Consider the following 16,680-nt stretch of genomic DNA (forward strand, 5'->3'; position numbering starts at 1 on the left):
GCTGGGCCCAACAGCAGCCAAGTCCCTACTCAACCAGGGTCCGGGTGAACGAGGAGCGGCCCTACTTGCGTGACAGGGCAGCCTGGAAGAAAAAGGGCCGAGGGGCTGTGAGGGGACCCCGGCTCCTCTCGGTGGGAGCTGTGCGGGATGGGGAGCTGCCTGGCTCTTCCCTTTTGGCACCTCTAACCTGGGCAAAGGGTGAGGCGGGCTGATTGCCAGCCCGCCAGCATGGCTCGGCCACCCATTGACAGACGGCTGATGTGCAGGTGGAGCGATCGTCCCTCGTTGCCAAGTATCTGGTTTGACCTAGTCCCGTGCGGCCCGGCCGAGGGGTTTGAAAACTCATGCGGTCCGTTCCCTCGCATTGGGAGCCCCCTTCCTTGCCAGTGGGTGGTTGGGGGAGAATTCTCAGGCCGAGCACCTGTCAATGTTTTTTCTCCCAACGGTGCAGTCTGACTCCCGGAGGGGAAGCCTTAAATGGGCACCCAGGCCGTCTTGCTGCGTGGGCGGTGGACGGATGGCGTCGCCTTGTTCCCGCCAAACATTTTCAAAAAGTTGCCTGTGACTCTAGGCGGTGGATCCCTCGGCTTGAGCGTCGATGAAGAATGCAGCTAGCTTGAGAATTCGTGTGAATTGCAAGAAACATTGATCATTGACATTTCGACCGCACCTCGCGTCCCCGGGTTCCTCCAGGCACTATGCTTGTCTGAGGGTTGCTCGATCGTCAATCGCCCGAGGGTTTCCCCGGAATGCAGCTGGGGCTGTCACAGGGTTAGCTCCGCTTCTCCTTCATCCCCCCACAAGGTCTGACCCCCCAATTGCCCGTGGCAGAGTCTCTCGCCAGGTCCTGCCGCGGAGGTTCGACGCCCTCGTGCCTGGCCCCCGAGTAGGGGGTCTGGTGACCGGGCCACCCCAGGCCTGTCCCAGTGTGCCTGGCTGTGTGCTGTGAGGGGCTGTCTGTGGTGTCCCACCGCTTCCTGTGCACATGCGCCTCGGGTGCCCACCTCCACAGCCGGCTTCCCGGGGAGGGCAAAACCACTCCAGATCCAATCCGGAGAAAGAGGGCACGCACGGCTGGGATACCAAGCCCCTGCTTCGGCAGGGGCCTGGCCTTCTCCGGCAACCCCCTTTGACGCTCCAGCAACATTCTTCCGACTACAACCTGAGATCAGACATGGCAAAACATACAACTTGGGTATCCTGGAAGGAGCAGAGTTACCACCCAATTGCATTTACCCCAGACTACTGAGGTCTCCCCCTGCTTCGTAGTGAAAAAGGTACATAGGGCACTTCATGCTAAACCTCATATGGGTTCACCACCTTGTCCATTTATTGCCTCCATCCTCAACTATTCAGATCCAGATGCCATCCTCCGGGTGGCTCGTTCCTGGGGATATCTGAAATTCCAGTCACTTGTGGTGATTATCTTCCTGGAGTATATCCACAAGCCCCAGCACAGGCTGCCATCCTTCTTGGGGGTGAAGCAGAATCTGAGAGCCCTGAATGTTCATTATATGCTCATCCTCCTGGAACGACTGAAAGTCATTTATGAGGACAATTTCTTCTTCCTTGGCACACCTGAAGCCGCGTGGGACTTAATGGAAGAACACCTCAACTTGAGCAGCCGGGGGCATATGGGATGCGTAGGGTGGGGTGAGGCTGAGGGTGGTGGGAGCAGAAGCCCCCAGGACATAGGAACCGCTGGTGAGAATGTAGGGCACGCTCCCATGAACCGTACAGTACCCCACGGGACAATTGCATTCACAGCCTGTGGTGCAGATCATTCACGATGTGGCAGCTCTCTACATAATGTTGGCTACCTAAGACCCTCTGCCTTACCCCATCTTAATGAACATTGAGAGGCCTAACCACGCTGACATTGAGACTAAGTGGTGGTGATAAGGAATGATTGGCATCCATGCATTGATTTGTACTCAGTTTAGTTGTTTTTATTTGTGTTCATGGGTGTTTCGAGGGGGATTTTGGGTAAATGGGGATTTCTGGGAGAGGTGTCACACAGTGGGGAAGCACACACCTAAGGTTAGCACGCTTCCGTCCCTAGTTGTATCACAACAGGTACTTCGTGTTAAAGAAATGTAGCAGAGAGAAAAGTGGGGAAGGGGATGGAGCTAGCATAGATTGTTTTTCTTGTTTTTTTATGATATTGGTTTAGCCATGCCCTTCTCCTGCCTGCCATTTTTTTGATGTATTGCAAAAACACATCTGCATCCGTGACATGACAGTCAATGAGACCAGCCCCCTGGCTGTTTGACTAATACACAGCCTCACAACTCCTTGGGAAAACTCACTGCACTTTCATGGAATATTAATGATATGCTGGATAAGAGCAAGAGAGGGCGGTCTTTTATACTAAAAGGACGAACCCTTAGTCTTCACTATACAATCCTATTTGTTTTGTGCATACAATCTGTTTCTGCACTCTGAGGGTTCGTCCTTTTAGTATAAAAAATGAATGTTTAGAACCAAAAGCGAATATAATAGCTTCTGTAATAAGTGTTTTAAATTTTGTTTTATCTAGACTGTTTTTAATGATGAAAAAAGTGTCCTGAAGAAGGTGACAATTTCATTCACCGAAACGCCGCGTCAACATATATTTTTCTACTTGGTAAATTGTTTTATGATGCAATTGTTTTTACGAATAAAATTATGTTTTTATTAACACAATCAAAAAACTTAATAAACAAGATATATAATGTATTTCTTTGTTTTTCTGCCCTTCATTGTATCCTGTTGATCATCATCTGTAATTTAAATATTGTATGATTTATAAATTTGTTAATCTGATTGAAACTCTAATCCCCGCTCAGATCAGTTCCCTTGCCCAAGATCTTTTTGAGATTGTAGTTTCACAAAAATAAGGAAAAGAGAAAATTCGATTTTTTGTTCACATACACACTAATTCACTTTTCTACAAAGGGTTCCTCCTAATTTATTCTTAATATTATAAGCACAGTTTTTCAACTGGGGAGTATCTTCTCTCTCACTAAGAACAGTGAGGCGCCCGATAGGGCGCAATAGTCCAAATTCAATATGGACCAATTTAAAATCTTTGGATTCTCTGAAGACCATTTAAACAAAGTAATTAATGGTGCAGCAAAAACCACAAACACAGTAATAATATTGGACCTTGATGAAGAACAGTGGAAAGAATTATGGAATTTAAAAAAGAACGTGATAAGAACAGAACTGCACGCAGATTTCCTAGTGGAATACTGTAAGAAGGGAATAATCCCTAAAGGCTTGCAATTGAAAAACGAACCTGGTCCTTTTATTAGAAACCATAAATTCATTGAAACATGGACCTTTATAGCAAATAGGTTCAGCAGAGATTGGTTATTATTTATAATTGAGACAGCACAAGAAACACTAATCATACAAAAATGTGAGATAGACAAAATGGAAGAAAAATTAAGGGGTAATACTTCTCTAGAAGATGCTAAAAAGAAACTAGACAAAATTCAGGGGGATTTAAATAGATATAAGGATTACTTAGTAAATAAGAAAAGTAATAAGTTCAGAAAAGATGCTGGAAGATATAAACCTGAACTAGCTTACCCTTTTCTCCAAAAAGACTATTATGAAAAGCAAAGAGATGAGTTCCCATATAAACGAAATTATCAAACGAACAAACGCAATGGCCTAAGGAAAGGAGTCACTTTCTCCGATACATCCTACACCAGCACTGACTCTGAAAATGAGCCAGTGCAAGAAAATGAGATATTGAGAGAAAAGGATACCAATGCTAAAGCGAGTAGAGACAGTTTGTCTTTTTTAGACAGACGCAAGCCCAATTTAAATATGAACACAAGAGGACAGGGAAGGGGGAGAGGCTTCTACCCCCAGTACCAGGGCCAACAATGTTCCTACATAAAAACTAGGAGCCAAAAGAATTGGGATTTACTCCGAAAGCATCAGTGATCAACCTTTCCTGTAGAGATCTGAGCACAGACGAGTTGAATTTGTTAGAAAAGGGATTCGAGTTTGCCATATCAGGACCTGTAGATAAATTTAATTTAGAAAGAGATCTCAGAAGCTTCTTCCGAAAAATCAGGTTAAAAAAATTCTTTGAAGGTAAGGAAAAGAGGATTACAGATAACAAATCAGGATTGAGACCTAAATCTATGTGGATGCCTACTAGCCCCATGGTTGACAAAGAAGTAGATATCTTTGAAAAAGTAATAGAGAAAGGACTTCAAGACATACTGATACAAAAGTTATGGATCAAAAATAATCAAACACAAAATGAGAAAACAGCTTTAAGGGCCTTAGAACAGTGCAAAGAAATTACAATTAAACCAGGCGACAAGGGTGGCGGCATTGTTGTCATGGACACAGATGATTATGAGAAAAGAATCAAAGATCTGCTTAATAATCCCATGCACTATGCAACATCTAATAGACAAGAATGGCTAGATTTAGGAAAACTAATAACAGAAAGGCTGAATTTTGCATTAGAGTATGAAGTAATAAATCAGGAAGAATTCAACTATATATAAAATGAAACACCTGTTATACCTGCCATATACGGACTGCCAAAAGTCCATAAAAATATATAAGATCCACCTATGAGGCCCATAGTGTCTAGTTTGAATTCTCTAGCAGAACCATTAAGTCAGTATGTTGACAAGTTCATCCAACCCTTAGTAACCCATCAACCTGCTTATATCAAAGACACTACAGATATGATCAGCAAGATAGAAAATATACCTTTTAATACAGATGATGAGTGGCTAGTGATCTTGGACATAGAGGCACAATCCACAAATATTCTGCAAAACGACACGCGGATAATGATACAGAACCTCTTAAAAGGAGATGAGGAAGAATTATCTGACCACTCGAGGTTTATAGTAGACTGTGTGGAGATAATTTTGAAAAATAATATTTTTTTGTTTAAATAGGAATTCTTTAGGCAAACAAAGGGCACGAGCATGGGAGCCACCTGTGCTCCGAGCCTCGCCTGCTTCTATGTAATGGTCTTTGAAGAGTAACATATTTTCAATGAAGTGGCCCCATTTTTTGAAAATGTAAAGATGTGGTCCCGCTTCATTGACGATGTTTTCTTTATTTGGAGAGATAGCGAAGAGGAACTAAAAGCCTTCATAGAGTGGATCAATCCTGGCGATAATCATCTAAAATTTACATCCTGTTACAGCAATCAAAGTTGTGACTTTTTAGATATAAAAAAAATTTATAGAGAGAGGTTGCCCAAAGAAAATGGTAAAAAGGGCATACAAGAGAGCAAAATAATATAATAGAGAACGCTTATTTGATTCTAAACGGCAAAGAAACAAAAGAGATAATCAATTAGTATGTGTAACTAATTTCTCCAACATTAGTAACAAGGTAAAGATTCTTATTAATAGAAATTGGAATCTACTTGACAATGCGACTAAAGTGCCTTTACCAAAACCCTTATTTGCGTTTAGACACAATAAGACATTAATAAATTGCCTGGTACACACATATCCAGACAAAGGAAAGAGGAACAATCTAGGGACTCTGGATGGAACATCCCCTACAGGTAACTACCCCTGTGGTTTGTGCAAAAATTGTAATTTGATAATAAAAGGATCTAAAATTAAATACAATGGAATAAGCCATAACCAACAGAACTTAGTAAACTGTAGGACACAGAACGTAATTTATAGGATAAGATGCCCTTGCGGCAAAGCGTATATTGGTGAAACATCAAAAGAAATCCGGTTACGGTTCAATGAACGCAAATCAGCAATCCTAACCAAGCGTCCCAATGCACCGTTAGTTGAACATTGGGTATCAGCAAAACACAAAAAAGAGGAATTACAGTGGTGGATTGTAGAAGTAGTCAGATTGAACAATAGAAGGGGTGATTTGAATACAAAACGTAAGAAAAGAGAACAATTTTATATGTCCACATTTAACACATACAAGAGTGTTCTCAATAGTAGAGAAGAATGGGACAGAATAATATAATACAACATGAACCTAGAACCCTGTTCAGCTTGACAATAAAAGATCAGTCTAGAAACATCAGATGCAATAGAATTGGTAAAATGTGAAAACAATGGCGGCAATTATATCCAGTTCCTTCCTTATGTAAATATAACATCATGATATTCGGTAAAGAGAGATAGTGGGAGAATTGAATGCCAAATAATATAGGCAATTGAGCTGAAAATGTTGATTATGATCCACCCATGCACAATGGGTAATTAACAACAGTTATTCTAGTACAATCTCTAGTATAAAATAGTATAAATAAATAGAACTAAGGCAAGAGACTTAAGGGTGAGCAAGAATTGACATTCAAAGATGGCCGTTGAAAAATGACAAATAATAAATGTCACTTTATTACAATGGTAAATTTTTAAAGAATCATCTTAGGCCATAACACATTTTGGTTGTAATATGGTTCTTATAAGGTATGACCATTGACTACTTAAAAAAGAAGAAATAGTAAGCTGGCCGGAGAACTTAAACATAGTCTAAGATGGCCGCCATGTAAATACATCGAGCGCTCACAAATAAATAAAAAAAAGACGATCAAGGCAAGTACTATAAATTCACGATACAAACAAGATTTAAACTATTCGTCCCACGAATGGAGGACCACAAATTACTTTTGACAATGTTGCTATCGTGATCATGTGGTGGGTCATAACTGACATTCAAAGATGGCCGCAAAGAACAGCAAATAACAAACACCAGGGAGTGTAATGGGCAGCTTTTAAATTACCCTTTCAGGGGCCCCACGACATTCCATATAGAACATGATACCTGCAAGACAATATTATTTAAAAAGTAGAAATAACAAGCAGCCGGAGAATCGAAACCCAGTCCAAGATGGCTGCAATGTAAATACAACGATCTTACAGAACAACCATAAATAGAATAAATAGAATAATACGATTGAGGCAACCATTAGATATTGAGGACGTAAATATGCCGTAATTCGTTTCCTTAACAGATGTAGGACCCCCAATGATCCTCAGTGTCAATGCAACTGTGACTATCCACATAAACAATAGACATGACCTCTGGAAATTCATTCTTAAAATAAACTGTGGCTTGCAATTTAATTGTCTAAACTAGGAAAGGTCAATTTCATGAAAATAAATCGGTGAACATGGAACCGGTAAATATACAATGGTAGAAAACAACCAATACAATAACCATAGTGATCAAATTAGACATTTAAAGATGGCCGCCACGGAATCGCCAGAATTAAGCTCGAGTGATTCCAAAGTCCCAGATGATTATAATTAGAAGCCAGTTAAACAATTACTGAGAGTACATAAGATAGGCAAAATGAGAGGAACAGTCTACTGCAGCTCGAGAACCCAACAGGAAGGCCCGTAGTGTCACTCTGCAATACAAGCACATTTCAGGTAAGTTTGAAAGGGACCACTAGATAGCTCAGTAGAGAGATTCTTAAAAACTCTTTGAATTTGAATTTACAACAGATAAATTGTCCTCTCCCTAGATTAAAGTGAGGTGCTCCAAAAAGAGTCCAAGAACTCCCAAAGTGGAAGAGGCATGTTGATAGACCAGAGTTTTAAATTTTAAGGTAAGGAAACGTAACATATGACAAGAGATTGTTTGGCCCTTAGAAATCTAATTAGTAAAATAGGTTAAAACAATCTGTTTATTTGTCTATGGTTAAACTAAAGGACAGACGGCCGTCCTGTACACAATCCTCCTTATAATACAGAGGTAAGACTGCGCATCAATTGATGGAAGGTGCACTCTGTGAAAAATCCAAATCCTAAATGCAGGTACCTACTATTCTTGAAATCACTTAATGTCAAGGGTATTATAATCCAAAGTCAGAGGGATTTAAATACATATGTTGGTGTTGGATTTATTCTTAACAGTTGACGATTGTCCACACCAACTTATCAGGAGGAAAAGTAATAAAACCAGCCTGAAGAACAAACAAATACAAAACAAAAGTTGATGGTAAGCCCTTGAGATAAACGGTGTCAGCTATAATCAGAGGCAATGGAATGCTTAGTAAGATCCTAATATATATGTATGGTTTCTTACTTTCACTGTGATTGTATTTGTGATTATTCAAAACTATAAGGAGGGGAACATGGAACAAAAGAAACAAGAAAGTTCCAAAACGAGTGGGGATAAGGAAATAAATCCAGACTCTAGGTATAAAAACAGACCCTAGACCTACAATCAAGCAATAGTAAAATCTAAATACTGCCCATTTGAGTATGGTTGAACCCACTCCCTTCACATTGCAGACAACATTGAAAAGCCGCTGAAATCTGTCTACACAGCCAATTGAATAGAGCCGATAGCGAGTAGCCAATACTGGTATGTCCATATATTTTATTAACACCTTGTTAATGGAATATATAGCTCTCAATTTTGAGAGCAATATAAAGTTAAGGGGAACAATATGAGTTTTTAGATTAACAAATACTATATGATGATGTATGTACACTGGATAAAATATAGCTTTGCTAATAGTACATGGCTACATTCAACAAAAGAAGTTTGAGCAAATACATCTAAGGCCATACAACAAATAGTAATGTTTCTCTTTGAAAATGAAACTGTATTTATTTTTCTCGTTTTGACAAAGAACGGTAGAATATGATGTTGAGCAGATAGAATAAGAAGTTTAGAGTGCAGAAAAGTATTGTATGCACAAAACAAATAGGATTGTATAGTAAAGACTGAGGGTTCGTCCTTTTAGTATAAAAAATGAATATTTTGAACCAAAAGCGAATATAGTAGCTTCTGTAATAAGTGTTTTACATTTTGTTTTATCTAGACTGTTTTTAATGATGAAAAAAGTGTCCTGAAGAAGGTGACGATTCCATTCACCGAAACGCTGCGTCAACATATATTTTTCTACTTAATTTTTTTATGATGCAATTGTTTTTATGAATAAAATGATGTTTTTATTAACACAATCGAAAAACTTAATAAATAAACAAGATATATAATTATTTCTTTATTTTTCTGCCCTTCATTGTATCCTGTTAATCATTATCTGTAATTTAAATATTGTATGATTTGTAAATGTGTTAATCTGATTGAAACTCTAATCCCCGCTCATATCAGTTCCTTTACCCAAGATCTTTTTGAGATGCTAGTTTCACAAAAATAAGGAAAAGGGAAATTTAGATTTTTTGTTCACATATAAACCCATTCCCTTTTCTACAAAGGGTTCCTCCCAATTTATTCTTAATACTGTGATTGAGTTAGTCCATCCCAGGATGCCATTGGAGTTTTTAGGGCATTCAGTCTCCGCTGGTTGTTGGCGAGCCATTGGACAGTCAGTTTCAGGGCTTCATTTAGATAGGTAATCTCCTCGAGAGAAGATATTTTGATGTAGATCTGAGTATCATTGGCGTACATGTGGAAGGAGATGTTGGACATTCCAAGTATTTCAGCTAAAGGTTCAAGGTAGAGATTGAAGAGGGTAGGGGGCAGAGTAGAGCCTTGAGGGACACTGATTAATGTTGAGGAAAGAGCAGATAATATAAAGAAGGAGGAGAACTCATCACATGTTATTTGGGATTTTATAGTTTCTTTGGATGACTTAGCCCATTTGTTTGATTGAAGCTTGACTATTTAAAAGAGCTTGCGGGGTCTGTTCTTGGCATTTTCCAGTTCTGATCTGAAGAACTCTTTTTTGGATATGAGGATTTTCTTGTTGTAAGTATTTCTGGCCTGACAGAGAAGTTTAAGTTGGGAGGCTGAGGGGTGCTCTCCCCACTTTCTTTCTGTATGTTGGCAAGCTCTCCTTTCACTATTTAGGGGTATGCTGAAGCAGGGTTTTTTGTCTATGATTTGGGACCTTTTGGGCTTTAACAGGGCCAAGTCATCCATTATGTTGGACATAGTCGAGTTGTAGTGCTCTGTGCGATACATTTGGGGGGGTGTAGGTCGTTCTCGCAGCCAGTAGTCAGCTTCTCGAGGTCAAGGCTCTTAGTGTCTCTGATCCAGCATTTTGTTTTTACCAGTTGTCCAGGTCATTTTATGCGGTATTCAGGTATTAGGAATGTGATGGCATGGTGGTCTAACCAGTCGCATGGATCTAGTGAATTCAGCCTGACCGCCGATGCCTTAGTGATGATCCAATGCAATGTGGCTCCTTTTGACGGGGTTCGGAAAATCAAAGGTATGATTGACTGTTTTTTACCATCCTGCATTGCAGAAACTTAACAGTTAAATCCAGGTATCAAACACTTGGCCTGGTAAGATTTAGGAATCCTGTAACTTGTTTATGTTATGAACAGTCTTCCATCCATAAAGTCAGGTTGTTCCACACTAATGTACTTTTAGTTGGATCATCTTGTACTGCGTACTGTACCTGCTTAGACGTAAACTGGGAGTATTTATAAGAAAAATGTCATTGCATAAATCTTTGCATCCAAAGCCATGGGTGGTAGTATGGGTAGGTCCATGTACCACCCATGGTATGTACCCCTGATTCAAATCCATGCAGATCAGTGGAAATAACTATTAACTTTCCAAAGCAAAATACATTTTATAATAGAAAGTATATAGGTGAAAAAGACATTGAACAGGCTGCATCATTTTGCATGAGTTTTGTACTGGTGCAATTCTTGGATATATCTACCCCTTAGTTTCAGGGGTATTCCTTGTGACTTTGTAATTGCTCTTCAAATTAGTACTCATACATTCCGGCCAAACTGTTCACTCAACATATTGTAAATTTGCATGGAATTCCAAAGATTGTAATATCCGACCGGCCGCAATTTGTGACCCGTTTTTGGAAACCTTTCTTAAAAGGTCTAGGAGTAGATTCACGTTTGTCCACCAGTTAACATCCTGAGATGGATGGACTAACTGAGAGCGTGAATCAGGATCTTGAGTAGTATCTGCGTATGTACTTAATGGATCAGGAGGGAGATAGGCGAGCGTGGCATTGGACAGCTGAATTTGCCTATAACAATTCAGTGCACTCCTCTACAGGATACTCTCCATTTTACTTGAATTCAGGTAAACACCCCAACATGTTAGTAGGCAAAGTAAACAGTGATGTCCCAGCAGCTGAAAAGATCATTCATGATTTGCAGGAGGCCTATCAATTAGCTTTGCAAAATCAGGCAAAGGCTAAATATACCTATAAGAAACATGCAGACAAAGGAAGAAGAGCAAATCCCATTTTCGATCCTAGAGACCAGGTTTGGATCTCTACTCGAAATATACGGCTGAGAGGTAATAGGAAGTTTCAACCACATTGCATAGGTCCCTATCTAGTTGAAAGGATGGTGAATCCCGTTAGTGTAAAAGTTAAACGCCACAGTAAGTTTAAAGTACATTCAGTTTTTCATGTCTCCTTGATCAAAAGAAGCACCCCAGATATTTTACCTCCAGCTCCAATTCAAGTGCAATCTGAAGAACAATTTGAGGTTCAAATAATTATTGATTCAAAGGTCAGTAGAGGGAGAATTTTTTTTTTTTAATTGATTGGAAGGGTTTTGGTCCTGAAGAAAGATCCTGGGTACCGAGTACTAATGATCACACCCCTAGGTTACTTAAGGAATTCCACAAGTCTCATCCGCAATGGCTTAAAGACCGAGGAGAAGGGGTTTTTGTGGGGGGTACAGTCAGGACTGATTCTCCATCCCTTAAGCATAGCTGTTCTGGGCCCTCATTTAGTGTAAAACTAGGGTATTCCATTTTACATGCTCCAATTAAATAGAGCCAACTAGTGGCAAGACGTTTGTAGAATTATATTGATTCCTAGGTTTCCCTCTCTGCTCTGCAGTATTTTCAAGATGGTGGGTGCTGTGTTTAGGTTAGCGTTCTAGTGTTTTCCCCCATCAGTGAGGATGGCAGTATCGTGCGCGAGCACCTGGAGTGCTTCGCACTTCCACCTTCTTTTCTGAAGCAGTAACGGAATTGCTGAAGTGCTTCTAGTTTTGACATTTAGAGCATTCTTAGCGAGGATTTATTTGCTTGCATTTCTTTCGTTTGAATCAGCAGTGCAGCTGAAGGTTCTAGCTGAACTTTTACAGCGTATCCGGACTTTGATGACACAAATTCAGCAGCGCACCTGGAGATTGGTGACAGTAATTCAACAGCGAGTCTGGAGGCAGGTGAAAGGAATTTCAACATCGTGTTTGGAGGATTGTGAATGAAATACAGCAAAGCTTTTGAGGTCTTGTAATGGCCGGATTTTCCGCTTAGATGGGATCAGCCCCTAGGGGCCCCTATAACCCAGCCAAAACGTACTCACCTCCCTCCTTAGAACGTATTCACAATGGATATGGATATATATGTATATACAGGTCGTACCTAAGGATGGGGAAATAGCAATAAACATGCATAGATTTTCTACTATATCTTATTCACATCAGTTAGTCTCGCGGCCACTCCGACCCAGACTGATCTACCCCAGGGCAGATACGACACACAATCCGGTGCGTCTACACATGGGCCTGCAGAACCCAATGCTCTCTTTTCCAAACGGTTTACAATCCGGCAAACCTACACGCCAGTATCCCCCCTGGCGCTCTCACTTACACAAGCCACAATCCTGTGGGTATACACGCTGGTAATCCAACCCAGCGTCCTCACTAACGCCGCATATCAACGACGACCACATTCCTATGAGCACTTGTCGGAACAATTTCTCCTTTGTCTACTTGGGATAAAACTATAATAATAGAATTTAGTACGGTTTCCAAATAGTTTAATGTGCCTACTATCCTTGGCATCGAAGGTCCACCTTACTCCCTATTTATGTGATCACCACTTACCTGATTGGGATTACTCATCCATTCATATAAACGAAATTCACCTAGAAGCACTGTTTACCAAGATTGAACAAGAATACACGGCACATATTAGTTCACTAGGAACTAGGATATTTATTATCATTGACATGTATAACACAATACTATGCAACACACATTGTGCAAAGAAAAGGAAAAGGTGAATGTTAGAATGCGCGCTTATCGTAAAGAGGGCGGATGTCACCTTATTAACGTGAAGTCGGGAATCGGTAGTCATCTAGGTTCCCTTCTCGTCTCTGTGTCCTGGCTCGTCTCGCAGTCACACACCAGCCGTCACAAGTACACGTCTGCATCGCTAGGCTCAACCTCGTCTGCTTCCCTCCAGGCCACTGGAACCTTGCTGGTTATTAACTACTGTCTCTCTCTCTCTCTGTTTCAGTGCGCTCCGCGCTAATTCTCCTTCAGTCTTTCTCAGAGAGTTTCGGTCTTAAATCTTTCTCGGACTTCAAAGATGGCGACTGTCCGCCATGGAATAATTAATAGCAGAGATGCTAACGGCTAGATGCCGCCTATGAACTGACTGTCGACTAACTAACACCTTCGCTAATATCAAAGCCTGTTCCTTCATGGAAAGCTACGGCCAGCAACCTGCCGCCCACCAAATTCTTGTACCTCCCCGTACCAAGGACACGTTCCCAGCCGGCCGGCCTGAAGTTGTGTCTTCGGAGTGGAGAAAAATACATTCCTTCGATAGGGGCCAGCCTGAGCCGGTTCTCTCCAAGCGAACAACAGCTTGAAACTAAAACATTACACTTGACCTAGAGGGCCTCTCGAGCTACCAGGCAGAGAGCAAGATGGAGTCTGTCTCGTTTAAGGCCTACAGGGCCCGCAATATGCGTAACTCCATGGAAAATATCCTAACACGTTAGCAAATAGGCAAATCATAATTAATACTTATGTATCTATCCCCTAACTTAAATTCATAAGCCCTACTCTAAGGAAAGGGACACGGAAATACTCTACTATATAAAAGGCAGGGATCCTATCTATAGTCCTAATCCCTATGCTATAGGGGTGATAGGCTGGAGTCACTCTCCATCATTCTCCCTCTAAAAGGAGCCAGAAAAGATCAGCCATTACATTACACCCCTTGACTCCAGTCTATTAACCACAAACTAACTAGAACTCACATCAGTAGAAGAATAATAGGAAACAAAATTAACTGACCTATGTCTCTTGCTAAGTCTACAAAATTGGAGTAGGGAAGGAATGCACTGAATAAAGCAACAAACAGCTATTAAAACACAAATGGCAACAATAACTCCCCCTAAAATCTGTCGTAAAGAATGCAAGTCAGGTAACCAATTAAAGAGCCAGTCAAAGAAACCTTGATCAATGTGTTGTCTAATTTCTGCAGTCAAGTCGTGGAGTTTATCAATATGGGCTTGGATCGATTTAGAATGGTCAGACAAATTAAAACAGCATAGGCCCTCAAAATCAGAACATTCATGTCCATGTTTTAACAAAAGATAATCAATAGCATGGCGATTTTGTAAAATAGCTCTACGTTCACCCTGGGCATCTAATAACAAATCAGATAAAACAGTAGAGGTTTGGTTGATGGATTTAACCATCCAGCAGGCCATCTTGCCGATTGTTTTGGCATTGTAAACGGCCAACGCAGGGACTCCAATAATAGAAAAAGCTAAACCAAGATATTCTGATTTAGAGTAAAGATGAACGGAGGAATCACAGTCCTCATGTAATGACATTGAATCTCGTACCATACGGGAATGTGAATTAGGATGTGAGGAAAACATTAATAAACTCAATCGAGTGATAGCACATGGACCACCGGAAATATTTGCGGGAATATATGGCCAAGACGAATTCCCGCAAGAAAAGAGCCAGCCAGAGGGTAATAACATGGAACGATAATAACTAGGGGCAACTAATAAACGTTTACATGTCATATTATTCTTAACAGAAATTGGAAGTCTCTTTAAACACAGCAATCGTTGATGAGCTGAAAAAGAAGTTGCAGCCTGTATCTTCAACCTAAGGCATTCGGTGATAGCTTTTGGATCACATGTCATCACAAAACACAAATCACCAGGGGTAATGTTGAAAGTAGTAATTTGGGAATGAATAGGGATATCAAGGTCAGGAAGAGCAGTACATAAGGGACAAAATTCATGGGCCGCGAAATCACCCAGAATCACATTTGGTCGGGCATTCGAAATATTAAAAATATGCCGCAAAGTCTCAGTAGATGCTGGGACGGCAACCAGGCAGGTCGCCAAAATGTCAGTCACAGACCTCATGGGGGTAAGACAGAAATGTGGAGAGTTTGTCACTCTCTTAGCCAAAGTTATCCAAAAGTTGGATGATGATGTCCATGCAAAACGCGGAACTCGGGATTTCCCATCAACCGAAGTCGGTGGATCCTCTCCTCTCCCGGCGTAGCAGGCCAAAAGGAGTCCAACGCCGACACATCCTGCAGCAGCAGTCCAGAGAATGATCTGAAAAAATACAAACACAGGCCTTAATCATTCTCGTAGGTAACATTTATCAGCTGGGACAGCTTCCCAGCCATCTTTCCCTGGCTTCATCACCAAAACGGTGTTGTCATGACCGGTCGCAATAATATCAGCCTGTTCAGGTGGATTTTTAGGCGATTGCACCCATATTTTAGCTCCAGGAAGATCAGACGATCCGAAGCCTTTTTGTCCTCGCACAGTTAGCAACGTTGGGGCAGAGCCTTTCTTGATCTCACCACTGAAGACAGGCATAATCAGTAACTGAGCAACACGGTCAGACTTTTTGATGAATAAGTCAGTCTCACTGCTGTTAAGCAAGAGAACCTTAATCTCTCCCTGATAGTCACTGTCAATTACTCCTCCGAGCACTTGAACACCTTTCAGGGCAAGGCCTGATCTGGGGGCAATTAATCCAAAACTACCGGCAGGTATACAGACACCAATGCCAGTTTCAACAATGATTCCGTCTTTTCCTGGTAAGTTTGCATCATTTAAAGCATGCAGGTCTAAGCCTGCAGAACCTGGGGTCGCTCTACATGGAGCCAGAGCACCGGGGGTAATTTCCCAATACATGACAGTGTTGGACAGGGAATTAGGCTTTACATCCACATTTGGAGGAAACAAACGCATCAAAGGGGATTCAGCATGTAATAAAGGGCGATTATTTAAAATCAAAAGTGCTTGAAACAAGAAATCTCTCCAATTCTTATAATGGTCGTCTGTCAATTTACGCAATTGTTCTTTTAGCAAACCATTCATTCTCTCAATCAGTCCCGAAGCCTGTGGATAATATGGAATGTGAAACACCCATTCAATGTTATTTTCCACACAGAATTCCTGTACTAATCTTCCACGAAAGTGGGATGCATTGTCAGATTGAATTTGGAATGGGGCACCATAGTACAGAATAAGCAGTTCCAGGGTCTTAATGGTATTCACTTGGGTAGCGTTCTTGCAAGGGAAAGCGACCAGAAGGCCACTATAAGTATCAACAACTGTACAGACATACTGACAATTCTTGCTCATAGGGAGCGGACCAATATAGTCAATCTGCCAAATTTGAGCGGGCAATTTTCCTCGATGTAACTGGCCTCGAACAATTTGAGGCACCTCCTTCTTTCTAGAATGCTGGCAAATGGGACAATAAAGAATGACATCTTTAATTAAAGAAAAAGGAATATGAATTCCCCTATCGGCAGCCCACCTGCTAGTGGCCTTTTCTCCAAAATGTCCCGCTTTCTGGTGGGCCCATTTCGCCAATCCCGCCAAATCAGAATCTTGCATGTCCACCACTGCCTCAGCAATTTTAGATTTCTCATCTGCAATGTTATGAAAGAATTTATCAAGGGAGTTAATTGGAGTGTGAGCATCCACGTGAAAGATTGTTACAGTACTCTGCGGGA

The 16,680-nt window shown here is 41.1% G+C and overlaps 1 pseudogene; it reads left to right on the plus strand.

Annotated features, from left to right (window-relative positions):
• Positions 1-563: 563 nt before the first annotated feature.
• On the plus strand, positions 564-716 carry LOC147706716 (5.8S ribosomal RNA; annotated as a pseudogene).
• The last annotated feature ends 15,964 nt before the right edge of the window (positions 717-16,680 follow it).

Source organism: Lissotriton vulgaris, chromosome 6 (assembly GCF_964263255.1).
Source record: "Lissotriton vulgaris chromosome 6, aLisVul1.2, whole genome shotgun sequence".
In the NCBI taxonomy this organism is placed as follows: domain Eukaryota; kingdom Metazoa; phylum Chordata; class Amphibia; order Caudata; family Salamandridae; genus Lissotriton; species Lissotriton vulgaris.